We start from the raw sequence: 17,229 nt of genomic DNA, 5'->3' as shown, positions 1-17,229 counted from the left end.
TGTATGTATGTGTGTGTGTATATATGTGTGTAAAGTGCCACATGTAATAACAAATGATACAAAGGTGCTAGTGGCAAATGGTAGGAGATTCCACTTTGGTTGTGGAGGATCAAACCTCGCTGGCAATAACTTTTGAACCTTTTGGCTTGCTCAACATGTAAGCTTTCTTCCTCAAAATGAGTTAGTTAAATTTGTTGTTGTTTTGACAATTTGATGATTGAGATTTATTTTTTATAATATTTGAGAGTTATGTTTTAAATTTGAGCTCATTTGGAGTAGATTTGAGCATTCAATCGTATATTCGATTGTTGAAATTCGAAGAACAAGTTTATGTTTCAGAACTTAAGATTAAAATTTTTGAAGTTGCATTTGAAAGATAGAAGAACTTCAGATTTGATTTCTGAAGTCGCATTGAAGAGATTTGAACTACTTTAGATCCGAACGGGTACACTTTACAAAATTTTATGCAATGCATGTATAACTTCAATGGTGTCCCCAAAAGTGGGTACATATGAAAATGCCCTTTTTTGTGTCTCTTATTAGTTAAGTATTTGCTTTTTTTTTCCGCACAAAGTTAAAATAATATTTTATTTAACAAATCTTCACTCTATCATAACTATAGTACTATATTTTTCCGTTCAGTCGATATATAATATACAAAAAATACAAGTAACTCGAAACAAAGTTCAAAGTTGCTCAAACCGACAAAATATTTACTCTATCTCAATGTATAAATAGCGACACATGGACGTCTAAAGCTATTTGGCACCCAGAAGCTCCAAATCCTGGACCTGCCTTTGCTAGTAAATGCAATTAGTTTCGGCTGACCAGACAATATTGTATTAATTTATTTTAGGGAGTATTACTTTTATAACGACCCGACCGGTCGTTTTGAGTATTCGCATTCAGTTCGGTGGTTTGAGGTCATGAGTAACTTCATATGATGTATAATGACTTGTGTATATGGTCGGTTTTGGTTTTCGAGTTGTTCGGGAGTGATTCAGATGAATGATTCTCAACTAGAAAGCTTTGAGTTGGAAGAGTTGACCAAGTTTGACTTTGCATATTTGACCTAAGATCGGAGTTTTGATAGTTCCATTAGGCCCGGATGGTGATTTTGGACTTGGGAGTGTGCCCGAATTTGCATTTGGAGGCTTCTACGAGGTTTTGGCCATACTTGGCGAAAGTTGGTAATTTGAAGGTTTGGAAGGTTCATGAGTTTGATCGGGAGTTAACTTTTATGATATTGGTTTTGGATTGTTGTTCCGGGAGTTGGAATAGGGTTGTTATATCATTTGGAACTTGTGGAACTTGTGTGCAAAAATTGAGGTCATTTCGAGTTGAGTTGATATAGTTCGGCACGAGTTTTGGAAGTTGAATGTTCAAAGTTCATTAAGTTTGATTTGAGGTGTGATTCGTGGTTTTGATGTTATTATGTATGATTTGAGGCTTCGAATAGGTTCGTGTTATATTTTGGGACTTGGTGGCGTGTTCGGATGGGGTCACGAGGGGTTCGGGTGAGTTTCGAATTGATTTCGGACCCTTTTTCCTTATGCTTGGCATAACTGGTTTTCTGTTGGTTCTGGTGTCTCAGGCCTTCTTCGCGATCGCGAAAGTAAGGACGCGATCGCGTAGAGTTTTGGGGAGCTACTGGTTGTTTATTCATCGTGTTTGCAAGAGGAGAAACGCGTTCTCAAAGGGCTGAGAGGTTTGTTCATCGCGTTCGCAGGTGTTGGTTCGCGATCGCGATTCAGCTGGGAGCTATGGATTTCTGTCTTCGCGTTCGCGAGGTCGTAGTCGCGTTCGCGTAGTTGTGGTGTCTGTGTTCATCGCGTTCGCGAGGGTAGTGCCGCGAACGCGAAGGGTATTTTTTGGCTTATGTGCATCGCGATCGCGAGGGTACAACCGCGATTGCGTAGAGTACCACTGGGCTGTGCATCGCGATCGCGAGGGTACAACTGCGATCGCGTAGAGTACCACCGGGCAGTGCATATAAGTACTCTATTTCGGACCTTGAGCACATTTTATCATATTTTGAGTTATGGAGCTCGAATTTGGGCGATTTTGGAAGAGTTTTTCACCATATGGATTGGGGTAAGTATTTTTGACTCGGATTTGATTATATTACATGATTCCACTTTCGATTTTGGCATTTAATTGGTGAATTTAAAAGAAAAATTGGGTTTTTTTGTCTAATCTTTCCTAAAGTGAATAATTGGGTTTTGAACATTGATTCAGAGTCAGATTTGAGTAAAATTAGTATGGTTGGACTAGTATTCGAATGAGTTGTCGGAATTTTTAAGTTTTGTCGAATTTCGGGGTATGGGCGCGGGTTGACCTTTTGGTTGACTTTAAGTATTTGATTAAAGATTAGACCTTTATCGTTTGTGTTTGCTTCTTATGGTATTATTTGATGATTTTGAGTTGCTTTTGGCTAGTTTCGAGCCGTTCGAAGGTCTATTTGTGCAGGATGGCGCTTCTAGTGTATTGATTTGGCTTGTTTGAGGTAAGTATCTAGCCTAACTTTATTGAAAAGTTTTTTCCTACTAATTGATACTATTTGCTACATGCGGAATGATGCATATGCACAGTGACAAACGTATATGCATGTGCCAGGTTATCCATGCTCGGGCTAGATTATACTATTCTTTGTGCATTGTTGGACTATATGAATTTCTTTCCTCGTATTTTATTTGACTTCTATGATAATATGAATATGAATTTCAATGTTAGAAACCAGGATCCAGCTACGACTATTATTCTTGAAATATTTGGATTCCATACTTGAGTTGAAGACCGCTTTTGAGATTTGTTGAGATACTTGAATGATAAGGTTCTTGAGGTTTATTGAATTGTTATTGGCTTGAGAGCTGTGATTGATGTTCATTTAGGGTATTTGATTAACCACTCTTCTTGATATTATTCATACTTCCTACGGTGCTTTGTTATTGATATACATGTGCTTAGTGAGAAAGAGTATAAAGTACGAAGGGTGATGACGTGCCATTACATATATATCATCCGTGCCATTTCATATACATCATTACACACGAATGGGTGATGCCGTGCCATTTCATATACATTATCATGTGAGGAAGAGAGTAAAATACGAAGGGTGATACCGCGCCATTGTATTTACATTATCACGTGAGGACAAGAGTAAAAGTACGAAGGGTGATGCTGTGCCATTATTTTTTTTATATTATCATGTGTTCATGGCACGAAGGGTATTTCCGTGCAGGAGAGGACGAGAGACATGCATTATATTGTGATGTGTTTTGTGGCTTCGAGCCAAGTGGGGGAGCCTACTATCAACTATCGGATTGCATGATCATGCGTTATATTAGTTCTTGGATGAGGATGTGCTTGCGGATAGGTATGATTTGATAAAGGTTTAGTATGGGTTGAATTAGAGCAAGGTGTATGACTATCGAAAGGGTTTTGATGAGTTCGAGACTCATATGTGGTATTTAAGGATTTTTCAGATTTGTGTATGGCTAGAACTTGAGATTTGTATTAGATGGTGTCTAGACTTGCATTACTTCTATATCATTATTGACTTTACATGACAGTACTAGAGAGATACAAGAAACAACTTCGGATTCGCAGAAGGTTCCTTCAGAGCGAGCATTTCAGATTGAGTTACTTTTGGGTTTGGCAGTCTGCGCGACTCAGTTGAGTGAGAGGAAAACAGTTCTGATGACTTGATTATGTGTTAATAGGTTTCGAAGAATTCACGATGGTTGTGGCTACGGTTCGGAATTGATGTCTTCTACGGGTATAGAATGTGTGATGCGTGCGGCAATGTCCTCCCGGATTGGGTTAAATGGAAAGTTCTCGGTTGATGAGGTGTTCATCATGTTTGTGATTTAGAGTTGATTATGAGATTTTTTGTAATTTTCACGAGTTAGCATGGCAGTGGCGGTACGCCGCGTGGGATTGGAAGTTTTGAGCACAAGGTTGCAATATAATTTAGAAGGGAAGATCATGGGTTCTTGATGGCACAAATAATTTCAGATGTTTAAGAAAATGCTGGCACTATTTGATGTCTCATGAGAAGAGTGATCATTTTAGAAGGCGCATTGTGTTTTTACTTGCGGATGCTTGGCTAGTGTTTTGATGATCGCCTGGTTTTGGGTTGCTGAGGTTCAGGTTTTGCTACGTGGCACAAGAGATCTATATGAGCATTTTTTGTATGATGAAGGAGTATGAGTGATGTATCAACCATTTGAGCAGTAGAGTTGGGATCGGATATGGAGATTTCGTTATTCTTGAGGTTTAAAGGCTGGATGTTCTCACGGGCAGACTATTCTTTAGTTACAGACTGTGAAGATATGCTAAGAATTAGATTGCTGATGGCATATGTTATGGATAGGTTGCTATAGACTTTTGGAAGGTTATATACCTGTTTGGGAATAATCGAAATTGGTTCGAGGGATATTTGTGAGCCTAATGAGAATGTGTTGTTATAGTACCTCTATAACTTTAATTAATCAAACAATTAACTTTCATAATTTAATAGACGAGTATTATAATTATTAGGATAATTTAAAGCTAGCCTACAATAATTAATTAATAATACATTTGTAATTATATGTTATTGGGATTAAATTAGTTTAATTAATTTAATTATAAAAGGGGGTTAAAACTTAAAATAGGCTACAATTGCAATTGATTGATTTAATTAAAGTGGCCATGATTTAGATTCCCATTCCAGCCTAATACCCAATTAATTGTCCCACAAATACTGACCCAATAACCCTGACCTGGTTCAACAGCCCACTACCCGTCCTACTTGGCAATCCTCGCCACTCATTCTCCACCAATAATATGATGCCACGTCACCTCCTTAAATCGCTCACATAATAAACAAATTCCATCTGGACCGTTGATCAAATTCATCAACGGTCCAAAATTATTTGCAAATCCTCTTTAATGTTAAATCCCCCAACGCATTTATCTCTACCGTTGGATCAAAATGATCCATGGGCCCCTGATTTATCCCCACTAAATATTTTCTTCCCTTTTTTATCTCCAAAAATCTGGAGACGTTGATCTAAATGATCCAGCGGCTCCCATACTATCTCCCATTTTTAACTAAGCCCACCCCCAAACCCTAGAGACATTTCGTCTCATCCACGGCCTTTATTTCCTCTTCTTATCTCTTTTCTCTCATTCTCAACCCACCCTGCCATTACTAAACCTTGCACAAGTGCAAGGTCACTGAAGATGATCAAGGCTCATCATTTCCCTCACATGTTAGCCGCAAATCCTGTTGAGTATTCCTTTTCGCTCACCCAATTTTGAATTTCAAGCCCCGAAACCTTACACCAAAATGTAAAAGAGTAAGAATCTCATTTTCTTCCTCTGCTTGTTCAATCGTCACATGCAGCCATGGATTCATTAGAATCTTGACCGCATCATGATGGTCGGTGGTCCAGAGGTCAAACGCAATGACCTCTAGATATTGGCTTTGCCCGGCGGTCCGATTGGTTTCAACGGCTAGTTCACTCATTGTTTTAGGGAGGTAAAAATCTTTACCCCTTTTCCCTTCCTGATTTCGTCACTTCTCAGTCATCAGTGCTCATCATCATCTCACAGATTTTCAAAATTTGAGTGAAATCCTAAGTCTCAATTGTAGCTATAAATAGAGGGTTTTAATGCCCTCACCAAACACACGAACTACCATAGGAAGCCTAGTAAATGCTCTCTTCTTAAATACTTAAAAAACTTTCTCTAATCTCCTTTCTTTATTTTCAATTTTTGCTCGAGTGCAACTACTGAGAATTGATTGTGAACTTTAGTTCCTAAACGGCTAAGAATGGTTACTTGGTTTGTTGCCTCGAAGAATGTCAGTGGACCACTGATCTCCCTTTAATTATTCATTCATTTCATATATTATCATGTTGTCTCGTTTGTCTGGTGTTTTTTGTTAATTGCTTGCCTATGCTTCATCGTGATACTCATCAGCCAAGCATGAAACTTTCAATTGTGTTCTGCTGCTTGTGTTATTTTTCACTTAATCAACTGATACTCCCTGCTAATAGTTATGTTTATCCCCTATGTTGTTTAAATCAGTATTTTCTGGTGATCATTGAATTTTGTTTCTCATACCTATATTATCATGGTATATTGCTTAACTAATTGAATGATTTTCATGCTTATATTATTGTGTTGTGTTGTCTAATTGAGTGATCCTTGTTGACAGTCATCACCATGTTAATCTGCTTAACTAATTGAATGCCCCTCACTGATAGTCATGCCTATGTTATCATGTTGATCTGCTTAGTTAATCAAATAGGTCCAGTTGACAGTCATGCTTATTGTACCCCATTGTTCTATTCAGAATGATCTATGTTACAAGACATGTTTGTTTATCATGATAACTTGAATATGACAAACTTGTCTACCTAGCTTGGCATGTTTATACTTTAGAGCTTAATATGTGACCCGGTTTGCTTGAATAAACAAAAAAATGCTGATTTACAATTCCATGTCTACCTAGCTTGACAGTCATGCTTATTGTACCCCATTGTTCTATTCAGAATGATCTATGTTACAAGACATGTTTGTTTATCATGATAACTTGAATATGACAAACTTGTCTACCTAGCTTGGCATGTTTATACTTTAGAGCTTAATATGTGACCCGGTTTGCTTGAATAAACAAAAAAATGCTGATTTACAATTCCATGTCTATTTTGCCTTGTTTAATTGTAACAAGTATTCTTGTCATCTTATGACCATTTGATATTTGAGGACACTGTCCATAAGATCTTTATGTAATGTGGTTAAGCACTATTGGTCTTGGTAGTTTGAATAAGTATTATTCATTCTCAATGTGCACTATCATGTTTAGATGCCATGCCTACATAATTGACCCTCCTATTCATGCTTAATGTCCCAATTCTGAGTAAGGTGATCAGCCTGGGTTGTTAAGCATGTAGTGAGATCTACACCTATGTGTTTGTTTGTTGTTGAAGGAGTGTCCTAAGGATGTTCTGGGCCTTAATAACTTACTTTGATAATCTAAACTTGCTTCAAAGGAACCCTGTCTGATTAAATCCTTATGAACCATTAGACCTTTGATGAGATTCAGTAAATAAGTGGGTGCATTTGTCTTTTGTTCACTGTTGCCTTAAACCACCTGGAGAAGCATTCATGAAGTTGAAGTTGTTATTAGCACAACAAGCTTGCTCTATAGGGGCATATAGTTGATCACTTGTGCTTTGTAACCCGTTATTGATTCTGTATGTTTACCGCAGTGATACCTAAGAATATTCTGTAGATGTTGTGCCATATGGAATGGTTCAGAATCAACCTCTAAGCTCTTGAAACTGTTAAAAACTTTTGAGAACTTAAATGTGGTAATTTATACTTATATCATGTGTTCTGACTTCTGATAATAATCACTGTTTAAAACTCAAGCATGTGCTACTCCTTGACTATTTAGGGCATTATACTCAAGTGATTGCTTCAATTCCTAGAATGATTGTCTGTTCTTAAAATTATTGGTGCCCCTATATGATTGAGTTTTCTTGAAATATGTCACGCCTAGATGGATTAAGATATCATATGGAACCTTATGTGCTTCTGCTAGTTTGTTTCATATTGATTGCGTGAGACTGCCTGGGCACCTGTTTGGTTGAATGCTAAGATAGGATTTCTTATGTGCCTAAACCTCTATAGAAGAATGAGGTTCAATGCTTAAGGGTGTTTGGTGTGGGCTTGACTTTACTGTTAAGGAACCCCTCCCTGACACAAGCATTGCTCGGGGTCCAAGAGACCCTCGTGAAATCTGGGTCCATAGGGGATCCTTATAAGTGTGGTTCACTCTAAGCCCATAATCATTGGCCTTAATTAATCTTCAGGGGATTATCATAATTAAAATTTGGCATAATCTGTTCACTCTACATCATATTTATGCTCATTTTTATTCTTTTATGATTCTGCCTTTATTTTTTCCATGCACAAATGCTAATTGATTCTTTCTCTTTTTCTTTGCATGAATACTGGACCTGCTGAGTTCATTGAAAACCCATACCCAAATTCAATGAACTGGGTTGCCTCCTTTGTCATCCGTTGAAGCCTGCTGCAGTTTTGAGCTTAGTTCGGCCTGACTAATTGTCAGTCCAGCACAAGAGTCCAGCCACTTTTCCTTATATGAAATTATTATTATTACTATTGTCCCGTTCTTTGTATATGTCCTTGTGGAACTGACATTGGTATTGAATATTTGTTTTGTCTTGATTATTTAGGAAAGACTTTAGGTAGATCAAACCTAATAAGGTAAAAGGTAACTTTCACCGAAAAGATTACTCGCTTTAATAATGTCAACATTTTTTTGGAATCTGACTGCTTTTAAACTAATTGTTTAGAAACTAATGTTTCTTCTTTTGCATACCCTTTTTCAAATGAGTTTCGTTTGTTATTAGCATTGATAGAATTTGAATGAGTTTAAACTGAAACAATCTTTTTGGAAAGAATTTTCAAACGGATAACTTAGGTGTCACGATCCAAAATTTACCTAGTCGTGATGATACCTAACTCAACCCGTCGGGTAAGTCAATTAACAACTATCTAATTTAGATGAGATTTATTAAGAAAAGAAAGGATAATAAAACTATTTTTATACAAGAATTTTTAAGGACTGGTAGTACAAATCATGAGCTTCTAAGATTAGAAGTTATAAAACTGGTATGAAATAAGTATATGTACATAAATAGATTTTTATAAATTTAAGGCTACCATGAACAAGAGGCAGCTACTAACAGAACGCAGGTACGTCTTCAAATTGATCATAGCAACATCAACATTCAATATTTGCACGCAAGGTGCAGAAGTGTAGTATGAGTACAATCGACCCCATGTACTAAATAAGTAACAAACCTAACTTTAGGTTGAAAGTAGTGACGAGCTGGAATACAGGTCAAAGTCCAACACTGATAGCCAACAACGGCTCATAACAATATAATAAAAGTGGTGCAGGAAATAACTCAGAAATAAGATGTTCAGCTCGTTCACAGTTTCAGAAAATAGACATGTTTTTCAGGTATAACAGTAAAAACTCAAATCTTTTACCAAAAATACCAAAATATGAGTAAGTTTATAAAATTGTGATTTTCCTTCCAAAACTTTTCAACAGGTAAATGTTTCAATATCAAATGGCATGAGGAAAAGTATATCTCTATGCCTGCATGTCAATGTGTATGAGAAGTCATGAATGAAATGATACCGTGCAACATGAGGAAAAATGCGTCTCTATGCTTGTATGTCAAGTGTGCATGTCAATGCAGTACAACATAGTGAACAACCATATGCATACTCTCAAAGTATTAATCCACTTAGTCCTCCCAATCACTCGGCACTCTCACTCACACTCAATAGGTACATGCGCACACTGGGGGTGTGTGCAGACTCTGGAGGGGCTCCTTCAGCTCAACGCTATAATCTGCACGGACAACTCATGTGCTACACGGACAACTCACGTGCTATAGTATCAATATCTGGATCCGCACGGACAACTCACGTGCCATAGTATAAATATCTGGATCTGCACGAACAACTCATGTGCTGCACGGACAACTCACATGCCATAGTGTCAATAACTTCACAATCAGGCCCTCGGCCTCACTCAGTTATCAATCTCTCCAGTCTCTCGGGCCCACAATGCCATGAAACTAGCCCAACAATGATGATATGATGTGTTAATATATAGCAACAGAGACTGAGATATGATATGAAATGAATGAATATGACTGAGTATATAATTATAATTTAAACATATAATTCGACATGAGAAATGACCTTAGTGGGTCCACAATAATACCAGCATTTGCCTAAGCATAATCTCTAACACGAGTCACAACTCAGTTTCTCTAACACATAAAAATACATGAAAAAATACAAGTTAATTGACTATACAGCTCTACGGAATCAACTGAGTCTCAATTCTACGGTGCACACCCACACGCCCGTCATCTAGCATGTGCGTCACCTCCAAACAATTCACATAATACGTATAATCAAGGTTCATATCCTCAGCTCCAAGTTTAGAAGAGTTACTTACCTCGAACAAGCCGAGTCCAATATCGAGCAAGCTAAACAATGCTCCAGAAATTCCATTCCGCGCTTATCAACTTCCGAATGGCTCGAATCTAGTCACAATTAATTCGATTCAGTTAACACAAATTGTACGTGACAGCTTGGTATCAGAGCGTTAGTTTCACTTAGGTCTCACGAGTCATGAGCAAGTATAGCAGAGTCTTGCGGATCGGTACGGAGACGTCTGTACTTATCTTCGAGAGGCTACAGGGCTGTTAGGAGTACTTCCCTTCTTGATTTCCTCATCGTGCGGTTTGATTTCATTGAGGCTTGTGCCTTTATTTCCTTCCTACTCAATCTTATACGACGCGAAGCGCTGTTATGAATTGGGCATCGAGGAGTTGTAGTGGTACTGCAGACGTGGTGCATGATGTTTTTCTCTGCGTGTTCGGGCAGGCTATTGTCGTCTCCTTGCAGAAGGATGTTCTTTTGATCCAGCTCAGTATCTGTATTTTCTATGATTTCGAGACTGTGCACGGATTACTATGATGTCTATGAGTGGTTATCGCATAATGTTGGTGTAATTGGTAATGTGTCGAGGCAGAGAATGACTCGAAAGGAGGATTTCTCAGTGCATGATTTAGAGGTTCAACATTTAATTCCAGCAAAGGAAAGGCAATCGGACTATGGATATTCAGGTTTTGGTCGATGGAGTAACGAGACTTGGTATTTTCGAGCGTGGTGGAATTTTCATTGTGATGCGGTATCATCATCCTTGTTTAAATGCATTATGGTTCGTCGGTGTTATGGTCTCCTTTGAGTTTGCCTTCGGGGCAGAGTGTTGCGAAATGGAGCCTGAGGGGCGGTTATCAGAGATAGTGGTGTGCAGTGGTTCAGAATCAAATTAGTATTTCTAATGTTGATGGCTCGAGAGAGATGATCTTCGAAGAGGCTTAGAGTCGGTAACAATTTATTGGTTCAGGTGCTACAGAGATGGATTTTGATTTTGATGCAACATTTGGGCAGCAAAGTATGAGGGAGGACATGGCGGGAAGTGCTTCGCGGTAGTTGAAGTACCAGCAGGTCAAGTATGAAAAGCAGAGATTGAGAATTTGCTTAAAGGAGATGGTTTAACCGAAGTAAGAATGGCAGATTAGCATATGGATTCTGTGGTAGGATAGTCGCGTTCCTTGAGAAAGTGGAGAACGGTTTGGGAATAGTGATGGAAGGTGATTTGGCCTACGGATTTTATTTGGAATGGTGGTCATTGTACGAAGAAAGATTGAATATGGAAGAAAAGAGCTTTCTTGAAATGAAAAGGGGTGTGAAGATTTGATTATCGTTTTAGATGCAATATGACTTGACTTCGTAAGGTATTGTTTAACTTTCAGTTGATGTCAATAGGGAAGGAGCAGACTTATACAGCTGGTGGGCGAGCATGAGGTCAGGAGGATTTAGTGATTATGTGGTAGTTGTACCCCGTGCAGCATCGTTGGAAGATGTCGGTAAGGAATTCCACATGTGGATTATCTCCTGTGAACAGGTTAGATACTACTTGCTAGCCGGTAAGAGGCTGAATATGTGATTGTGACTAATGATTCAGAAGGTTCATGAAAAGTTTAACAAGAGATTTTGAGAAATTTGGCGAGTTATCGGTGCAAGATCATGGTAATTGAGAAGGAGAAATCTTTGTGGGTTCTAGGTTTATGTAATTGTAGCTTAAAACTAAGTGGGGGAGCCCCACCGCCTACGATTGGATCACGTGGTTGTCTGCTTGTGCAGTTTCTGATTATCGATGCATTGATGGATCAATTATGACTAAGAAAAAGAAAACATCTGGGGTAATTCAAGCAAAGAACTTGATGAATATGTGCTATAGTTCGCCTTATCGATTCATGTGCAGGTTTTGGGAAGACTCAGAGTTTATACTTCTTGCGGATGTGATTCATCCGGTTGCTTCTTTGTGAGTGTTCATGTGCTAACATAGCGTTAGAGCTTGGTTATATTCAGAATCAAGTCAGAGTGGGTGACTCTCAACAACGGACCTAGTGGGTTCAAGAATTTAAAGTGCAGTGCCTAAAGGTTTCGGGTCCGTGGTGTGGTTAAGGATCGAGTTTTCACAGTGGATTACGAGCGGGGTTTGGAATATTCTATGTTATCATCGGGTATGCGGTGCAGTATTGGGGGAAAGGAAGAAATAGCTTCGGATTCGCGGATGGTCTTGCAGAATGGGTGTACCAGTTGGAGATGTTATTGTGCACATAAAGAGGGTATGAGATGGTTCATGAGTATTGAGACGATGTGGTCTCGTGACACGGGTCACTCAGGACGAGTGCGGATTGAGTTCGTTATGTTGTAAATAGAGCTATTATTTGTAAGATAGGTCAAGAGTAAATTGAAAGAAGTTGGGTCGGTTAGTAATGGTTGAATCAGCATGATTGTGGCAAAGATCAGTTCCTTAAGCGTGTGAAGTTATAAATGTGGTTTGTGGTTGTACGCGCGGGCTTGACAGCCACCACAACTTGATTGATTTGGGAGGTATTTCATTCAAATGGCCTTGTGGTGTAAATGGACTCCGGAGGACTCATGGTGGTTCAGATCATGACTTGAGGTTTGTATTTTCTGTGGTTTGGGAATTCAGTTGCGTGTTGCATTGGCTCTTCTGAAATGAGCGGAGTGAAAGGTTTCTAGCCAATGAAGTGTTTATTCTGCTAGTAGTTCAGTGGTTATGATGGATTCTTGTATTCTCGCGTAGCGGCATGATAGGTGCAGTGAGCAGCATGGGAATTTGAAAGTTGAGGATCAAGGTTGCGGTTCGGTGTCGACAAGAATGTCACGAGTTCGGATGAGCAGGGGTAAATTCAGATGTTCAGAGTAAGCTGGCATTTTCTTTAGTGTCACCTGAGAACGGTGTCTTGTGTAAGAGGCTTTGTGTATTGAATTGCTTTACAGATTAGTACGGTTGGTGGTATGGAGGTGCAGGCTTTTCTACCTGGTACGGAAGTTCGTGTGAGAGTATCCCATGGGGAAATCTATATAAGTGTGGCATGTTAGTCACTTGATTGTTAAAGATTGAAATCAAGCATGGAGATTATCGTACCATCGTTAAATGTGAGAGTTCATGCCTGGAAGGCGCTCTATTCCTTTGGTTGTGAACTGTGGGAGTTGTTTCGGATTGAGACGGTTTAATTATTCGCACATGTGTTGAGGTCTCGTGTAGCTTGTGGTGTTATATGAGCAGGATGACTCTTGAGATGCAGGTCATTTATCGCGCCTTAGTTGTGCTTGGGTTTTGTGGCGTATTGCGCTATCTGTCTCCCTAGAGTTGTATTTTTGCACTTAGCGTGCTTATGGCCGATATTCGGTACTCCTTAGGTAGAAGCATTATGGCTTAATGAGTATGTCCTTGTTTATTTTTATGAGTGGATCAGGTGGCACGCCGCCACGGGTACATTATTTGGATCGGGTTGCACGCTGCAACGGTATCATGATTGGATCAGGTTGCACGCCGCAACCGTATTATGTTGAGTATGGTTCCCTATATCTATTCCTGCATATTTTGTTTCTCATCCTCTGAGAAGGGTTCATAACATCTGTTCGACCATTTTATTCGTTACGTGGGTTGGGTAATTCTTTTCCAAAATTCGTTTCTCCTTATGAGTCATATTCGAGTTGTAGCTTGCCGGCGCATTGATGGAGTCATATGGGATCTGAGACAGTGTTTGAGATGTCTTATTACCTGAGCAGCTTGTACTGGGTGAGACGAGATTATTGGACCTGAAATTTGTGCAAACAAATTTATACAAAGTACATTAAAGGGAAAATATCGTCATTCAGTTCAGAATGAGGTAATGGTTCTTGTCAGGAGGAGAGACTCCATGAATTATTGATTCGGCAGGTGGTTATGAGTTTCTACACGTCTCTCTCGTCATGGAAGTATTGCGAGAGTTGGAACAGGATTTATATACGTCATGAGATGTATTGCGGGCATTAGATTTGTGAAGTTTCAGCTATTGTGGTCGGAGGATTTTATTATGGGCATGTGAATTATGCGGGGCATGGTGTGAATTCAGAAAAAGGTGTACGATCGTGTTTTGATACGGTGTGTGGTGATTGGTACGGAATTCATATGTTAGAATCAAGTCTTGTAGAGAAATTTGGAGGTTGGAATTTGGTTCTAGGGCCTATTGACTAAATAAAAGGGAGGACCTTCAGTCCGGCTCGAGCTAACGTGCCCAATTGGGATGTGGTGGCATGGGTAGGTGCATGAGATGTTAAACAGTGATTTTGGACAACTCCGTAGCAGTCCTTAGCACGTTCAATGACGAACGTATGTCTAACTGGGGGAGAATGTTACGACCCGATCGGTCGTTTTGAGCTCTAGCGTGTCATTCGGAAGTTTATGGCTTTGAGTAGCTTCACTTCAGGCATATTGACTTGTACGTGTGGCCGAAATTGAATTTCGGTAAATCCAGGATAGATTTGGAAAGAAAATTCTAATTTCGGAAGCTTTAAGTTGGAAGAATTGGCTAAGATTTGACTTTTGAGTAAACGACCTCGGAATCAGGATTTGAAGGTTCCAATAGGTTCGTATGATGATTTCAGACTTGGGCGTATGTTTGGATTGAGTATCGGATCACCCGAGAGCATTTCGACGCTTATTATGGAAGGTTGGCATTTTGAAGGATTAAGAATTTCCTAAGTTTAATTTGAAGTAGGCTTTGGTGTTATCGATGTCCGTTTGGGATTCCGAGCTTTGGAATGGGTTCGTATTGTGATTCATGACTTGTACGCAAAGTTTGGCGTGCAACCCGATCCAAATATATATATCAATATTAATACTGTTACGGCATGCAATCCGATCCATATATGTAAATATAAATACTGTTGTGGTGTACAACCGGATCCATATATCAATATATATACCATTACAGCATGCAACCCAGTCCAAATATATCAGTTTATATGAAATTATTCAACAACAACCAAGCATGGAAAAGTGCACAAGATAACACCCAGAAAACGAACACGCGGAATTCAACTAGGAATTATAAACTCAAATAAAGTATATAAGATGGGCAACTCAGTACCCAAGAGTTAGTCTCCCATATATAGTGACAAGCTTCCACAAAGCATAAGCACATAACCAATCTAATAGTCACTCAATCCCACTAAGCATAAAAGAGTAGGACATGAAATGAGTAAAGGTATATGGCAAGTAAAAATAGGTATCAAGTAGAGGCAATTAATAAGTGAGATCATATAACAAGTAGGGGCATGTAGCAAGTAAAGACATATAGTAAGTGAAGACATGTAGTAAGTGAAGGCATGTGGAAAGTAAAGGCATATGACATGTAAAGTCTGGTAATAGGTAAAGGCAAGTAAAAGCACGTCGCAAGCAAATGCATGAAATAGGTAAGTACATGTAACAATAATAAATCAAGTAGAAAGCGTTGATGTAATGGTAACAAATAGAGGGAAATAGATCTATAGTAATAGACCAAATAAGAAACATAGAGGTAAACCAAGTAAAAAATATAGACATGAAAGTAACACTCAATATGGAAAACATAAATATAAACCAAGGTAGAGTACATGTATGCATCTACCAAACAAGTAACCATAACATAAGGTCCAACTCCCATCCTCTCCGCACGAAAAATAACCACGTGCATGTCACGACCCAATTCTACCATAGGTCGTGATGGCGCCCAACGCTACCGTTAGGCAAGCCAACAGTTAAATCAACACGCCTATAAATAATTCAAGACGCATCTTAAAACAAATAATGAAATAAATAAGTGGAATCATTTCATTTTCATAGTAAAATACTGATATTATCTTAAATATTAGAATCCAGATATCATAACAGAATACACCCAAAACAAGAATCTAAATTCCTAAAACCTGGTGTCACAAGAGCATGAGCATCTACTAGAATTTACAATACTACTACAACAACTATCTGGAATAGAAAATAGACAAAGTACAGTAAATGAATAGGAAGGGGACTCCATGTGCTGCGGATCGTAGTATATAGAGCAGCACACCACCAAATCTCCTCAGCAACTGCGCCTACGCGGCGGTATGACTACCAAACGTACTTGTCTCAGCACCTGCATAATTAATGCAGAGGTATAGTATGAGTACGTAAACTAACGCGTACCTAGTAAGTATCTAGTCTAACCTCGAAGAAGTAGTGACGAAGAATCGATATAGACACTTACTAATGGTCCAATAATCAAAATATGATAAATGTAGACAGGTATCAAGCATAACATATAAAAGCAACAAAAATAGATATACGTGCCTAACACGATCCTCAACAGAAGAGTAGATACAAATACTTAAATACCGAATATTACCTCGAATGGGACATGTATATGATCATTTACAAATAAAATGTCAAACCTTAAGTCAGGAAGACTCATAGGTACACTGACTCTCTATCGAATATCACGCACGATTCTTCCAAGGTCGTTCGGCCCGATCCATAAAATAGTGTACGTTGCCGAGGTCGTATGGCCCAATCTTTGTATGCATCTCATAATACTGCCGAGGTCGTACGGCCTGATCCATAACAATACTGTTGAGGTGTTCAGCCCGATCCCGTATGAATAGTGAGACTTTGATGGGTCACTGGCCCAACTCACGAATATATGTGCGAGTTATGAGATTCAAGAAACTTTCGGACAAATATGCACAACGCAAGAGAAATCCGTAACAAAAGGTATAATTTCTGCGACTACTCACGTAACATGTCAAGTATCTACAATAGCAAAGTTCGATATTCTACGCAAGTCTAGTCACAAGCGAAATACAACTTAAAGCATCTAAACAGGGAAGAATAACTAAAGTAATACAATTAAAATATGGTGTGAGTCTAAGTATACCCGGATATAATCAAAAATCTAGTATACGGACAGACACTCGTCACCTTACACGTGCGTAACTCCCATAACATGTAGCACGTAACAAATATAGCACTTACAGGGTAAATTTTCTCTTTCAAGGTTAGGCAGAAGACTTACCTCACTCTGAAATGTGTTAATCGTCTCCAACGCCTCTCCAACATCTCAAACCAATGCTAAACGATCCAAAACTAGCCAAAAAAGTGCAAACCAATCAAAATATACTCAAAGACTCATAATTTAACAATTAGAAATAAATTTCCAACTCCGCATG

General features: G+C 38.8%; 1 long non-coding RNA gene across 1 annotated transcript; it reads left to right on the top strand.

The window, feature by feature from the left end:
- The first annotated feature begins 5,114 nt into the window (after positions 1-5,114).
- Positions 5,115-8,350, top strand: LOC104109112 (uncharacterized). Its single transcript, XR_689166.4, has 2 exons — positions 5,115-5,274; positions 5,393-8,350. It is a non-coding gene; the product is annotated as an uncharacterized lncRNA (long non-coding RNA).
- The last annotated feature ends 8,879 nt before the right edge of the window (positions 8,351-17,229 follow it).

Source organism: Nicotiana tomentosiformis, chromosome 12 (assembly GCF_000390325.3).
Source record: "Nicotiana tomentosiformis chromosome 12, ASM39032v3, whole genome shotgun sequence".
Taxonomy (NCBI): domain Eukaryota; kingdom Viridiplantae; phylum Streptophyta; class Magnoliopsida; order Solanales; family Solanaceae; genus Nicotiana; species Nicotiana tomentosiformis.
The sequence above is the reverse complement of the archived record's forward strand: the minus strand, read 5'-3'. Positions and strand labels throughout refer to the sequence as shown.